This window comes from Amblyomma mixtum, chromosome 10 (assembly GCF_055824585.1).
Source record: "Amblyomma mixtum isolate Tamu chromosome 10, ASM5582458v1, whole genome shotgun sequence".
Lineage (NCBI taxonomy): Eukaryota > Metazoa > Arthropoda > Arachnida > Ixodida > Ixodidae > Amblyomma > Amblyomma mixtum.
Window position 1 is genome coordinate 88,420,590 of NC_143021.1, and position 16,427 is coordinate 88,437,016.

The window sequence follows — 16,427 nt, forward strand, 5'->3', positions numbered from 1 at the left end:
CGCAAGCAACAGGTCGTTAATTCGCGCGTTTCTACCAGTGGTAATTGCTCGCAATCGCTGCAATTTCTGTGGATGCTGATACGGCTGAATACCCAATAAAAATACCAAAAATAAAATGAAAAGTAGGATACAAGCTTTTTCACAACGAAACCGAAACAGAAACTGGTTGTCACCGCCAGGTGGCTGCCGGTAGCTGTTTTTCTGTATAACCCTCATGGCGGTTCGGGTGCTGCGCCGCGTGCATCGCGCTTCGGCGCTTGCTACAATTCGCTACTTGGATTGTGAGCCGTCGTGAACTGTGTTGTGGTTTGCGTGTGTTTCTTCTTGCACAAGGGTGCACAATCGCGCAGTGCTGTCGACGTAGCCTATTCGAGGCAAAGTGTCATTTTTCTGGTCTCTCTAACTTTTCAGTCTGTGCGCTTCTTTGTGTAGTCCAGGATGGGTGTCCAGGCACAAAGACGCGCGGGCAGTGTCGCGGTGGAAATGTTCCAAATAAGGCCTAGAGTATTTTCTTCTGTGTGACTACGTGGTAGAGAGTGCCGGCTACGTAGCACTCGTGCTGAACTCTCACTGGTTGGTGTAGTGCCCGTGACACGAAGGCAAACAGCGTTCTGCACGACTACGCAATCATCTGAAAAGGTAAGCAGCACTCGTGCATTATCCGAAGCATATAATGCTGGAACGGTGACCTGTCGTACTGCTGCAGTATTCGTGTTCAATGCTATAAAAAGCGTTTAAGGCGCTTTTGTTGTCGCCGCGGTGAGTTGCTCTGCCAAGAATTGTCGCTGTCGGTACTTGTTTTGGCAGAGGGGATGCGACCGTGCGTGCGCTAGCTTTGCATGATTTTGGTATGCGCATGTTTGCGCGTTTTGTTTCTTGTTGAGCACAGATTTGTCCTCGTATATGCCTCGTTCTACGCGTTTCTGCCCATGCTTGTTCACACCACCGCGCACGTTTCAAGGACCGGCACTTTGGCTGTGCGTAAAATGTATGATTGTCTTTCAAGATAGCGTTAGCACTTTGAGTGGGATTGAAACACTTTTTATTCGCCGCGGTTTTTGCTTGGCCCTAGACTGTTGAACCTTAGGTCGTGGGGTTGATCCTGATGGCAGTAGCCGCATTTCGATTTAGGTGAAATGAAAAAAAGAATGCCCCTGTGCTGTGCGATGTCAGCTCACGTTAAGAAATTCTAGGTGGTCTAAATTAATCCGGAACCCTCCAATACGATCATTGCCCATTTTCCGCATCTGAATTCAAACCCCACTATAAAGAAAGCACTGTCTCAGGTTGCAGTTACCAACGAAAGTTAATTTCCGGCCGTCAGGATCTAATTTTTAAATGTGTATGTGAAGATTTTTTTTTTATGATACCGATAGCGTTTCTGGCTACCCAGAGTATAGGATCTTGCATTTCGATCACTCTGCTGTTTGAAAATTGGTTTCTGAGGAAAACAAGTGACGCAATAATTGTCTCAGTTATTACGATGTTTATCTACGCTTTCGAACGCAGATTTGTTTTGCTCATAGCAAGATTCCTTTACTAGTGCTAGGGGAACTGATGCATTTTAAACAGGGTAGTTTTCCTTTGTATTGAGGCGTATACTTGGGCAAGTATATTTTTCCTGATCATTTTACATTCATGTGATATTCACTGTTGGACCGAGTTCGCATGCTTGTTTTTGTACTCCTGTCCTAGTGATAATGGGAAATTGGTATCCGCAGGTGGCACATCTGTCTTCCAGTCCGAGTCAATGGCATGGATTTTGTGGCCACCAGATGAAGTCAAAAGCTGTGTTGTAAGTTGTTACTGCATTGTGCTTTGTTTTTGTGGTTGCCATGAAATGTTCTCTTACTTTCATTGCTCTTTTCCTTAATGCTACTGCTTGGAGCAGTTTCGATAGCTCTGGCCTGATATGTTTACATGTTTATATGAGTAATATTAGTTGGCTGTGAGAATGGGCCGGTTGCAGGCCATTTGAAGTTTTACATTCAATATTGCTCGTCTTTTAACCGTTGCATTCTATGCATGAAGTGCGAAATGTCTGCATGTTTTTGGCTGCATTATGTGATACTATTTGACTACGAATATTAACATTATGATGCATGTGTGTTAACTTAAATATGTGTTTTTATGCCACTCATCGCAGGTCACAGATGTAAAAGAAAAAGTGCACACATGAGAACTGGTTTCATTACTGCTGCCTTGTTTTTGCTAAGCATGGAGAGCTGAGCTAATTGGTTCTGGGTAGAATTATGAGACATCATTCCAGTGTACAAAAACACATGAACGAAGAGAGTAGACTCCATAGACCCCATACTTCAACTGAGGTTGATTCCACAACATGAGCTTTTTACATGCAAAGTGGTACTAGTGACCCCTGTGGCTGAAAAGTGTTTCCTCGACCAGGTAACAATTATTCAAGGTTGCAAAAACAAAAACATAGGCGTAAGGTTAGCTTGTCACTCAAGTTGAATGCATTGGCGTGACTAAACATTGCCTACCTGGCTGACCCAACACACATTTGCATTGAGATAATCTATTTCTTTTTCTGCCTGCCTGCTCCAGTCGCCTTACTTCGGCATTGACGCTGTCACGACTCTGTGACAGCATCAATGCGCAAGTAAGGAGACTGGAGCAAGCAGTTTTCACAGGAGAAATTGTAGCCTTAGTGGTAGAAAGCCAGGTTCGAGAGATGAAGTGTGCTGGGCAGCGCAAGCCGGAAGAGAACGCACATTCGCAACAGTGACCTGTCATTGTGCCCTATTGCCATCAGGTGTCACACCGCCTCAAGAAGGCCAGTGACAAACACAATGTACATGTCGTATTTTCAGCTTGGGAAAGCTGGGATGCATGTGCCACCTGATAAATGACGTTACGAAAAAGCCTGCCTACTAAACTAAGCACACCAAACCCCTCGTTAAACATGACGTTGACATGGTGTACAGCATCCTCCTTGCCTGTGGCAAACATTACATTAGACAGACGAGGCTTGCATCAATGAACGCTTGCTTGAACATTGCAGGACAGCTGATTCATTAAGTGGCAGAGGTCATTTAGCTGAGCACATTCGCCTTTCCTCGCACAAGCGAGCATGCAAGGCGTTTTTGAAAGAAACACATGCCTTGTGCAAGTTTAGCACTTGAAAGGGCTGGAAAATTTTTTAAGCCTTTTGTATCTCTGCTGAAAAAGAGAATTACGTCAGCAGCCCTTCTGCAGCGCTCCAGAAAAAGAAATAGATTATCTGGAGGCAAATATGTTTGTTGGGTCAGCCAGGTAGGTGATGCATAGGCGTGCCGATGTGTTGAAAGTGAGTGGCAAGATACCTTTACCCCCATGTTTTTTCTGTTTTGGTTTTTGCCGTCCTGAATAATTGTTATCTGGTGGCGGAAATACTTTTGAGCCCCAGGGATCACTAGTACCCCTTTGCACATAAAAAGCCTGTGTTGTGGAATAAACCTCAGTTGAAATATGGTGTCCATGGAGTCTACTCTCTTCATCCGTGTGATTTTGTGTGCCGGAATAATGTCTCATAATTCTCCCTTGTTTTCAGTGAATAAGGAGGGCTTCTGGTGTCTCTTTTTTTGTATGTGATGGTTATAACAAAGTGGCTACCCATAAACTGTCATTTTGGGCTTAATTAAAGGATCCTTGGGAATTTGTTTGACAGCATATTCCATGGGCACTTTCTTGAGAAAAATCAGTTATTTGTTACCCATTTCACTGCATTAATCATTGCTTCTCATCATGTCTCGAAAGTCATTGATAAGCACAAGCTTTCGAGTACGTGAGGGCTGTGTGAGAAGCCTTCTGGCATACTTTAAACTACTGAGGATATCTGAAGACAGATTTTACCAATAATTGTTAGCCAATCCAAACCTCTTGGTTCTATCCCTGACAACCTGAAGCTGACCTGTCAATAATTAAGGCTGGAAACCGTTCTGATCCCCAGACTGTTCTCCTATTTTATTGATGTGCATTTTGCATGAACTGTTAGAGCACGAAATGAGTCCGCATATTACTTGCCACCATAATTCAAACTAATATTTCTATACCAGTCATCACGGCTCCCATTCTCTTTACTAATGTGCAATCCAACTTTTTGAATTCACAACAGATTTTCACCCAAATTTAGATTCTTTATTCTAGGCAAGTGTCATCGACTTGAATTTCTCCAAAGCTTTTCATCTTTGTCATTATAACCTTTTAGCTACACTCTCATGCTTGAGCCTTCATTCTTTGATATTAGTGTAGATTCATTGCTTCCTGTTCTACGGCTGGCCTTAAAAAACTATTGTACTTCTTCTCTTATGAAGCCCAGCATATCAATATGCAAAATCATAAGGCGTCCCTCATCCTGAGTCACTTTGGGATGTTAAACCCCCATAAACCAAACCAAGCACATTACTAAAGTACATTAATATTAGCCATTCAATAACAGTCTTTGTCTTTATGTCCCAACCTTGTCTTAATGACTGCATTATTCAGAAGGATGCCCCAACTATCTCAGCTACTCTGACTGTATTGACTTTTGCAAGACGGATGAATGGGCTTGTTTGTAATTCATCGTGTCAAAACAGCGCAGAGAAGAGAAAGATGAGGAAGGAATGCGATGGTCGAGTGCTGACTTTCAAGAAGGTTTATTGGAAAGCACATCAAAATATATACATTGTGGCCTAAAAAAAGAATGAAGAAAGGACGCCTTGTAACATTCACTTTGAACCTGTCAGAAACAAAACGAAAGTTGAATATGAAGCATTTAAGAGCATGAACTCTTTCTTAGGGAGCGATAAAGAAGGTGTGTGAACACATTGATTGCGTTTTTTCTACAATTTCAGTGGCCTCGATCATCTCATGCACAAACTTTTCTGTGTCTGTCTAGCACAATGCAGCACGTGAATTACGCCTCACAGCAATCAGGATGTGGCAAACGATCGCAGTCGCGACAGTGAAACATCAGATTCCCCCTGCTAGCTTTGTTCACATCGTAACGGTGGTCTTTTGACCTCTCATTGGCACCTCTGCTAGTTTCTTGCTGAAGTTGATACATTAGCCAGATGGTTCAACTTTAGATTATTACATAGTTTCTTGGCTCTGGACATTGCTATTAACAAATCAGCTGTTGTGTGACACTTGAACTCAGAATTAACTGCCTCCGTTGCGTTGGACAGAAAGACGCCTTTAGACATGACCACTAAACCACCTTCTTTATCAGCAGTTGAATGCGATAGGGCCCACCGTCTTAAACCCGTTACAGTTCAGCCTGCGGGCAAGTTCCTGGCATGGTTCAAACCACGACACCCCATCAACCAACGCCCCCTGAAACACACCTGTCACGTTCAGGTCCAGGCAGAGGAAGGCAAGACGTCAAAGTATGGCAAACAGCTCCAGAATAGTCCTCTTCGAAGGAACAATGGCAAATTTTGGCCCGTATATGATTCAAGCAGCAGACGAGGCAGGAACTCAGTGTCGACATTGTGCACCTTGTTTTCAGACACTCGTGTCTTGGCTTCTCTGCTCCGGGCTAGTGAGCGCAAAGTGGCTGCAAAGTGGCATTCCAGATGGCTTTTACCTGGTCAACGGTGCGTGACACCGTCAACCAGCCACTCCCTGGCTTGTTTTCAGGCACAAGAGTTTGACAACAAGGTGCACAGCTTCAGCTTGGAGTCGCTGACTCGTCTGGTCCTTGAAGTGCTTATGGACCAAAATTTTCCGTTCCTCCGAAGAGAACTATTGTGGAGATGCTTGCCATGGTTTGACGAGTTGCCTTTTCCACGCACAGACCTGAGTGTGACAGGTCTGTTTCGGGATGTTTTGATGCAGTGTCACGGTTTGAACCCTCTTTAGGAACTTGCCCACAGGCCGAACTGTGTCGTATTTAAGAGGGTGGGCCCTCTTGCTTTCAACTGCTGATAAATGGTGGTTTCGTGGTCGTATCGAAAGGAGCCTTTCAGTCCAAGGCCACAGATGCAGTGTATTCTGAGTTTGAGTTCCACTTACTATCTGATTTGTTAAAAGCAAAGTCCAGTGCCAAGAAACATTAACAATCTAGAGTTTAACCATCAGGCTAATGCCATCAACTTGAGTAAGAAAAATTGTCCAGCTATCTTCTTTACCGCAAAGACCCATAAAGGTGACTGCTCCTTGAGGGTTGTAGTTTAAGAGAATGGAACCTGTCAGAAACAATCGCCTTCTCTTTGCGACATAAAATTAAGTTGCTGAGCATTGATGACTCCTCTCGTGTAAGATCTGCAGAGAAAGTAACGCAGTTTCTACACAATAACTCTCGCACCAGTTTCATGGGGTGCTATGTTGACATCAAGGATTTATATTACGCCATCCCTCAATCAGGATCAATAATGTGTTGAGGAATTCATTAACCTAAATGGAGCAGTGGCATTCCAAACGTCTCAGGCGTTTTGGTGAATAATTTTGTCGCACTTTTAAGCTCATACCTTCAGTCCACCTTTATTACATTTCAGAATAGCTTGTTTTTGCATAAAAAACTGCATTAGCGCCGCTGTTACGTGACTTATTGCAGGATCTCCAATCCTGACGAAGCATTGTCTAAGGTGAGAGAGGAGTTCAGTCAAAGCCTCAGTCCACTTTGAATCACCACTGAAATTATGGAGGATAATATGTCATCACATTTATTGGATCTCAATCTTGGGTGGCTACACTTGTTGGGCTTACGAGCCAAGGGAAAACAAGCTACTTTTACCATTTTCTTCGGTTCAGTCTAAGCTGGTCAAGAGGTGTCACTAACCTTTGCTTCAAAAATTCCTTAATAAAATCCTGTTTGCTTGCCATGGCATCCAGTTTTGCCCAGCTCATATGCCGTTTGTCCTTTACTGGATATTCAGAACCTTTGTCAGTGTCTCTAGCCGATTGCTTTAAGCAGAAGTTGAAACATTCCTTTTGTGCCCCCGTCGAGACTGTAACTCCCAAAAGGAAGTTTGTACGTACCTGTTCCCTACATCCACAATTGGTCGCACCGGTTAAATAGGCAGTCGAGTTGGCGTCGATATTGTTTTTCTAACCCTATGAAGTTTCAGTACCTGTAGTCAACCGAGATTATCCATCAGAGTCTCTTCGTGCACTGCACAGAAGACATAGTGTGTTCGAACGCCTTGAAATGCGGCTATGTTTACATTGGGAAAACAGGCAAGTGTGTCACTGAGAGGTTTAAAAGACCACCACGACGATGTGAACAAAGCTTGCGGGAGAACTTTGATGATTCACTGTCGCAATTGCAATTGTTTGCCAGATCCTAAACGCTGTGAACCGGAATTCATGTTCTGCATTTTGCCTGACAGACACAGAAAAGTTTGTGCGTGAGATAATCGAGGCCGCTGAAATTTAAAAAAAAAACGCAATCACTGTGTTAGCACACCTTCTTTATCGCTTCCTAAGGAAGAGTTCATGCTCTTAAATGCTTCTTTGTCATTTTTTGTTTTGTTTTACACTCATGCAATGTGGTTGACACAAGGTGCCCTTTGTTCGTTGTTTTTTTAGGCCACAGTGTATATATTTTGACGTGGTTTCCAATACACATTGGCGATAGTCAGCACTCATGCCATCATATTTATTCCTTCGTTGTCCTTGTCTTGTCTGCATTGTTTTGTCACAACGTATTGACCTCCTTTCCCACCTCTAGGGTTAATGGTATGGAGAAACCTTAACCAGATGCAGCCCCACATACTGGAGCATGTCACGATACATGCTGCTGGCACCACAAGGGCACTCGGGTTTATCAGGAGATGTCATGATCTGTGTGTTCTTGCCATGCTGCGCAGTTTATGCATAAAACTTTTATTGATTCCAAACTGAAGAATTCCCTAGCTCTTTCAATTTTGCACCAAACTGTTTGATGCTACGCCACCAACTCCCTTTAATCCAACAGCGACACTTGGTACAGCATATGTGTAATCAGTCATCTCATTTGACCACCAGACATCACTGCATAAAAGGGGAAATCGCTCGTTTAGGTGTGTTCCATGTACTCTACAATACTTTTCCACAACTTAATGTTAAATGTTGCTGCCCCGCTTCAGACCAGGATGCCATCACAACTAAATCAAGAAATTTTTCCTGTTCCCATTGAAGAATAAATCAAATCAAAGTTTATTTCCCATCTAGCACTACAGATGGAGGAATCGTAGAAAAAAGCTGCCCTTGGGCAGCTTGACGAGTCTACAATCCTAATTATTGACAGGGAGGCAACACAAGAGTTTATACAATTTTAAAAAACAAGCACATCAAGGAAGCACCGGAGAATGCACGAAACAGCAATATGTATACATAATGAAACTTAAACAATGTTATGCAAAAACAAATTATGTAGTTCATGACGTGAAAAAGAAAACAAATCGAGGTTAATGTGGATATACCTATTTAGAAGAGATGGAAGTGTGTACTGAAGGCATTCCCTACCAAGATTTAGTCGAGGTGTTGGCACTGTCCATTCTTCTCCACGTCTTGTTGGATAGACTGATTCTTTTTTCCTTAGTTCTGAAAAATTTTTAAGATTTGTTACATTCTTCTTGATTTCTGTTCTAAAAGTAACACTGAGGCGATATTTATAAAGATTATGTGCTTTAATAACTCTGGAATGACAAAAGAAAGCTGCACTGGGATGTCGGAACGGTAAATTATATGCATTTCGGAGATATCTTTTTTGCATTAAATGAATACGTTCAAGGTTAGCGGTGTTGTAGTGCCCCACACCAACTGTCAATAGTTTAAATGCGAGTTGAATATTGAATTGTATACCAGCATCTTAGTTTTTGTGGGAAGTATGTATTTTAGACGGCCTATAACACCAGTGATTTGAGCTATTTTTTTCAAGATATAATTGACATGATAATCCCATGACATACTGGCAGAAAATATGACCCCAAGGCATTTAAACTGCTTAACAATTTCTACAGCCCGCGAGTTTAATATAATATTATCGTGCAGTGGGATAACTTTATTTTTCGGTCTAAATATGACAGCTTTGGTCTTACTCTCATTTATTTGCATCAGGTCAACTGCAGACCAGACCTCAAGAGCTTTCATTGTGGCATTACATTGTTTGATAAGTTCATGAACATTTTCACCCGAAAAAAAATACGCTCGTATCATCTGCATAGATGAAAAACTTTGTATTATCGCTAATGTTGACAATATCGTTTAGGTAAATATTGAAGAGTAGAGGCCCTAGCGTACTGCCTTGGGGGACACCGCAGAAGAGCGGCTTCGGTTCAGACTGTATACCATTTATGTACACCACTTGCTGTCTAAACGACAAATAAGAACTTAACAATGAGAGCGCTTTTCCTCGGATACCATAGTAGTGTAATTTATTTAGTAAGATTTTATGATTTACCAGGTCAAAAGCCTTTGAGAAGTCCACAAATACACCAATGACAATAGATTTGTTTTGAAGTTGCTTTATTATATATTCCTTTTGTTGGAGTAATGCAAGTTCAGTGGATTTGCTTTTGCAGAAGCCAAACTGAAATGGTGTTAGCAAGTTAAATTTATGGATGAAATTTGACATTCTTAGATGCAGCATTTTCTGAAATGCTTTCGAAAACACTGGCAAAATAGAGATTGGTCTGTAGTTGGCGAGGGCGCTGCGATCTCCTTTTTTGTAAAGAACAACAACTTTTGCTAATTGCATTTTTTCCGTAAAAACTGCAGTTTCTAAACAGATGTTAAAGATGTGAGCAAGTATGGGAGCAATTATGTCAACTACATGCTTGACTGTCCGTATTTGGATATCACCAATGTCACAGCTATTTGTTATCACCGACACTACTTCGTCTACCGTGACTGGGTGCAGAAAAATTCTTTCATCATTCTGAATTCGAACATATTTGCAAGCGTCAGATCCGGCAGCACGTGTTATAGCACGGGTAGCCAAGCTCGTTAAAAAAGTATTGAATACATTAGCCAGTTCGACGCCAGAAACTTCCTTTCCATCAATATTTAATTTTGTTAATGCAGTGCGTGAACTGTCCCGCTGCAGAAGTGTATTTAATCTCGACCATAGTACACCATTTCGAGCATTCTTAACATCTAGAAGTGACACGTGATAGGCTGTTCGTGCAGACCGCAGTTTTTTAGTCAATTTGTTCCTATATTTCTTAAATACCGCAAGGTCCTCAACCTTCTGGCTGCTCAAAAATTTTCTGTACAGCTTGTCTTTCATTTGTATTTCTCCGCGAAGTTCTGGCGTTACCCATGGCTTGCGGATTCTGCGACTTTTCACACGTGTTACAAGAGGAAAGCAGTCGTGATATATCTGTTTAAAGCAATCGACAAACGTATTATAGGCAACATTTGCATCATAAAGTTCAGCTATCTTACTCCAATATACTTTCATGAGCGCATCCCTAAAGGATTTCAATGATGATTCTGTAATAGCTTGGTATGTGATTGATGTGGACTTACTTCCTATTCTACTAGCGTTCTCAATGCAAGCAAACACAGGAAGATGGTCACTAACACAACAAGATAAAACACCAGAAAAAGCATTCAGCTGCATAGAGTTAGTAATAATTAAATCGAGAACAGAATGGCCTTCGCTTGTGACTCTACCTCACCACATTTTCATTGCATGTGGTCCCTCAAAATTATGGAAATAAGTGGTATCGCTTGGAGCATTGACACTGGTTTGTTTTACCTTTTCTTTGCTGCTGTTTTTATTTTTTGCAACTGATGTATCAATGGATTGTATGCCTCTTTTCGTAGTGTATCGTCTGCGACATCTCAGCTGTGCTACTACAGTCACCCTTCTGATGTTACCTTTATATTGTCCCTCTTATTACTACCCCACTAAAAGCCTTCAGAGGACAAAAAACGATGGCTTTTTTATTTTGCTCATTATAGCACACGTCAGGCTTATGTTTAGGGATATAGGAGAGGCCTTTGTCTTGCAGTGGTGCTAGTTATGCTGCTGATGATGGTACTTAATGACGAGCATATGATATATTGAATAAGAACCTCAAATTATTTTTCTTTTTGAGTGCGAATAGCTTCAGTGGTTCTTGATTTAGGCTCACTTTATTCCTGTGGCCACAATACGGAGTTTACTTTTTTAGCACTCTAATACTGGCAAGAATAAAAACTTGTGGATCCTAATTCTTTCATTTCAATCTTTTCTGCAGAGTGCATCGCCCAGTTTTCCCAAGCCCTCATGCACCGGTGGTACATCAACAAGGCTGTTTCATGGGGCCCAGCTGCATTGACAAGTGGCTAAAGAAGAGCAAGAGGAGCATGAACACAAAATAAAACTGGTTGTAGGAGCTTCATCTATTTTGAAATTTGCTGTCTCATTGCGACAGACATAACATTGCTGCATGGCCCCTGCCCCAACATCTCCCAGTCATTCCAACCTACCCAATCATTCCAATGTACCCAATCATTCCAACATGCCCAATCATTCCAACGTGCCCAGTCATTCCAACGTGCCCAGTCATTCCAACGTGCCCAGGCATTCCAACATGCCCAGTCATTCCAACGTGCCCAGTCATTCCAACGTGCCCAGTCATTCCAACATGCCCAGTCATTCCAAGGTATTTTCCATTACCATAATCCACCAAGGTTTCCAGTGTTGGTTTCCAATATTTACATCATTGCCTTTTTTTCCAATAGGGGTACATCCGCCGCAATGCTGAAAAAGCATCCTGCAGAAACAACTTATCATCTATAAATAGTTTAGTTACAACGAAACAAATGTGGGAACAAGTCCGCAGACTTAATGGAAGCTTTTCTCTGTTCACAATTCCATTCCTTTTTTGAACGGATCCAGATACACATACAAGTACTGAGGAACAGGCATACATATTAGGACAGCATTTCTGTACAATTTTGAGTTCCTCACGTTACACACAGTCATTAAAATATAAAAATACAGCTGAAAAACAGACTATCCACAAGTGGGCGGTACAAATGAACAGTACAATAATTTAATTCCGCTACAGGAAATCCATAGAGTACTGTCAGCCGGCAAAAGACAGCGCCAGGTCCAGATGAGATTCATTATGAAATGTTTTCTCACCTCTCTGAAGATGCTGTAGAAGCTGTTCTGAAATTTTTTAATAACATATGGCAGTCTGGAAAAATGCCACAGGCGTGGAAAAAGGCCTTGATTGTGCCATTCTTCAAATCTGGGAAGCCACCAACTACGACTGATAGTTACAGGCCAATAGCACTCACGAGCTGTCTTGCTAAAAGTTTTGAAAGTGTGTTAAATATTAAGTTAATGTTCATCCTTGAATCGCGCCAACTAGTTGATATCCACCAATATGGATTTAAAAAAGCATGTTGTACAAATTACCATCTCGTCCGTCTTGAAAATACAGTCCGTGAAGCATTCATGCACAAACAGCACTCTCTGTCAGTATTTTTTCACTAGGAAAAGGCTAATGATTCTACCTGGGGTTTGGGATTGTCCGTGACCTCGCAGATCTAGGTATCTGTGGTAGGATGCTGAAGTGTTTAAAAGACTTTCTTTTTGACCGTTCATTTCGTGTGCGTCTAGGTTGCACGCTTTCAAACAAATTCGTTCAAGAAAATAGCGTACCGCAGGGGTGTATTCCAAGTACCACACTGTTTATTGTGAAAATGAACTCAATATCACAAATAATTCCAAAGTCCATCATGTGCTCCGTATATGTTGACCTCCAAATTTCATGCATATTTTCCAGCTTATCAACACGCCAAAGACAGATACAGCTTACACTGAACAAACTAGCGACTTAGGCAGACCAAAATGGATTTAAGTTCTCACCGCAAAAAAACGGTTGCTAACCTTTTCTCACTGGAAAGAGGCGTGCAGATTGATCCCACCCTGCACTTCAATGAAATTGTTCTACAAGTAAAACAAGAGCATAAATTTCTAGGCATAACTTTTGACAGAAAGCTCACATTCTTACCCCACATAAACACCCTCAAACAGAAAGCTTCCCGATCTCTAAATATATTGAAGGTACTGTCAGGGAAACACTGGGGGTCCGATAGGTTATGCCTTTTACAGATCTACCGCTCCGTAGTACGGTCCACTTTGGACTATGGACGCATTGTGTATGGGTCTGCAAGACCATCATACCTAAAAAAACTGGATTCTGTACAAAACCTGGGTCTACGTCTATCAACTGGTGCATACAGAATATCCCCCATAAACAGTCTATATGTAGAAACAAATCAACGATCTCTTGCAAACGGAAGAGCAATGCTTACCTGTGCATATGTACTCAAAATAAGATCCCTACCAAAACACTTTTGTTACCCCATAGTTGCCAAGTGCACATCTAGAAGACTGTTCAATAATAAGCCACAATCAATCAGACCTTTTTTATTGCGCTTTGAAGATGCATGTCATGAACTGGGAATACTAGATCCTCTACCTAAAATTGCCTTGAGACACGATCCATTGCCACCATGGTACTGCCTTCACGCTGCGTGCGACCTCACTCTAACACAATTTCGTAAAACACAAACACCACATGAACACTTACTACTAGAATGCTTGGCTTTGGAAGAGAAATATTCAAGCTACATGGAGGTTTACACGCACAGCTCGAAAACTGCGATGTACGTTGGAAGTGCCGTAGTACAGGAGAAATTAGAAAAAATAGTAAGATTGCCAAGTTATGTATCAATTTTTACTGCCGAATGTTATGCAGTGTGTACGGCTGTGGAGAAAATAGCACATGAGAACATAGAAAACAGTATAATATACACCGACTCTCTGAGCCTACTCACAGCGCTGCAGTCAAGAAATGCAGTTGAACCTTTAATAGTTGGTTTGGTTTATGGGGTTTAACGTCCCAAAGCGACTAAGGTTAGGAGAGACACCGTAGTGAACGGCTCCGGAAATTTCGACCACCTGGGGTTCTTTAACGTGCACTGACATCGCACAGTACGCGGGCCTCTAGAATTTCTCCTCCAAAGAAATTCAACCACCGCGGCCGGGATCGAACCCCCGTCCTTTCGGGTCAGCAGCCGAGCACCATAACCACTTAGCCACCGCGGCGGCTTGAAAACCCTTAATAGGCAGCATCATACGTAACATAGCAAATGTCACAACACAAGGTCATATAAGGTTCTGCTGAGTCCCGAGCCACATCGGCATAGAGGGTAACGAGAGACCAGACTCAGCAGCAGTACGAGCTCAAAATGGCGAAATAAAAAACGTGAACATACCTTTTAAATACTGCATGAAGATGATAAATAACAAATTAAAGAACAAATGGCAGACGGAGTGGGATAATGAACTGAACAAAAAACTACACTTCATAAAGCCCACCTTGGGGGAATGGAAGTCATGCAGACACCAGGAACATTTCACTGAAATAATCTTATGTGGCCTTCGCATAGGACACACACACCTGACACACAACTACTTACTTACAAAAGAAGACAAACCTGCTTGTGAAAGATGCGGAGACGAGCTCACACTGAACCATATGTTATTTGCATGTTCAAACCTTGAAACACTAAGAAGTATTTTAGTCAATGTTATAACAATACATTCCATTTCACCCACCTCTACTCTTGAGTGATAACGCAATTGTTGACATTTCTCATGTTTTTAACTTTTTACAAGAGTGTGGTTGTCTTGATAAACTGTGAATGCCTTGCTTTTCTTTGATAAACCTCAGCCATTTTCTCATTTCTGAGAAGAAGGCTGAGGGGTTGGGGGCTTCGACATCCCTGCCCTGCAGAGGATGCCCTTTGAGGTTACCTGAACTTTTTGAAGCTTTTACCATAAGCCACTTCAAAAATTTTTCTGCCCTTTAGCTTCACTAGGTGGTATTAAATAACATTTTAGGTCCTTTACACCACCGTTTTGTTTTTTTTTTTTTGAAGTAAAAAAGTTTGCAGAAGACACTTTTCTAAACCTGGCCTTAGCCCCCTATGTGCCATAAAACACAACACAACTCTTAATGCAATGCAACCACCATGAATTATTACAAGCTTGAAAAACGAAGTCGAAAAGAAGGCAATATTGCTTCTTGATCTTTTCATGATTCTTAATGCAAGAAGAAATAAAGACATCAGCATATCTCCTGCAGTAATGAACAGCGCCTTGACTCATTAATGATACAAAGCAGTTGCGGAGTTGCCAGCCTCAGCAACCGCATTCACTCGGCAAAATTTTAGAAAGAGTGATTGTTAGGCTACATTGAACCAACATTACTATCACATATCGTCGTCTACTGGGAAAAAAAAAGGAATTGGTTTCTAAAGTGCTACATACATGTTGGTGCTAATCAATGCAAGACGAGCAGCCGTCAGCTAAAACAAAAAAAAAACAATTTAGTAATTGCTTAGCTCTTTCGTACATAAAGGCGTACCTAGTGCAAGTGAAAACAAGCTTAATTCCCCAGACTTCAGCACGGACAGATGCTAACAGCAGCCACTCACCAGTACATTTTTTCCGTTTGGAGTAAGGCCTGAGTTGAAGGCTTTCAATTCCACAACTCAGCTAAAAATCTCAGTGACAGCAGGGTCGGCATTAACTGCCACCTGATTCTGGGGCGTCGCACTGGCAGAAGGCAACATCAGAATTTCCATTTGTATGTGCCCCATAATGGCCAAATTCGAAATTACTCGTCTCTGCAAATCTGGAGGCAGAAAGGAGCTGGTGCCAATGGATTCAAATGTTGCAACAGAAAGCAACACAGAACTCACCACCACTTCCAAGGCATCTAGAACAGGCGTGCGCACTACCTCAAACTACGATTTTTGATGGTATTAGCCTAACAGCTCTGACAACTACAGCAGGTGCAGTTAAGGACACAAAAAAATTACAGCGGCATTCACCATTGTTCAAAACTGTTTTCTTAAGTTGAGGCGCTAAAAAAAGAAAAATAATTTTGTGCGCTGCCCATGATACATTGCAGTCTGAAAGGAAACAGCTGAAAAGGATACAATGGATAAAGACATGTGCATCTACTGAGTAGTTTTTGAATTTTCCTTTTGTTACACTATGATGTATTCAAATTGTTCGACAGCAATGAAGATACATTTCATGCTCAGAAAATTGAATACTAAAGTTTCGAACTTCTTTCCACCACCGTTTGGCAGTAATTTGCGGTGTAACGACTAGAACGGACTCTTAATCAATCACTTTCTGGATGGCGTTGTAGGCCGGCAAAAAGGTTTCGCATACAGCAGCCGTAATGATTTTCAGTTCGCTTGCAAAAACACGGTGAAGAGTGGCAATACTTGTACCCCATTTTAGAGCCTTCTCTAGCTTACACAAGCTCGGTATTCTGCAAGAGGATGTATCGATCGACGCACGCAAAATTGACATATGTCCTCAGGGTAATTTTAAAACAGGACACCACTCACTGCTGGCCATATAGCAATGCGAAAACAGGTTTCAACAAATTAAATCGCAAAATGCATTGAAATTAAATGCTTTGGCTATT

At 41.8% G+C, this 16,427-nt stretch overlaps 1 long non-coding RNA gene across 1 annotated transcript; it reads left to right on the plus strand.

Moving 5' to 3' along the window:
• Window positions 1-489: 489 nt before the first annotated feature.
• On the plus strand, window positions 490-11,302 carry LOC149326395 (uncharacterized). Its single transcript, XR_016286351.1, has 3 exons — window positions 490-639; window positions 1,722-1,795; window positions 11,154-11,302. It is a non-coding gene; the product is annotated as an uncharacterized LOC149326395 (long non-coding RNA).
• The last annotated feature ends 5,125 nt before the right edge of the window (window positions 11,303-16,427 follow it).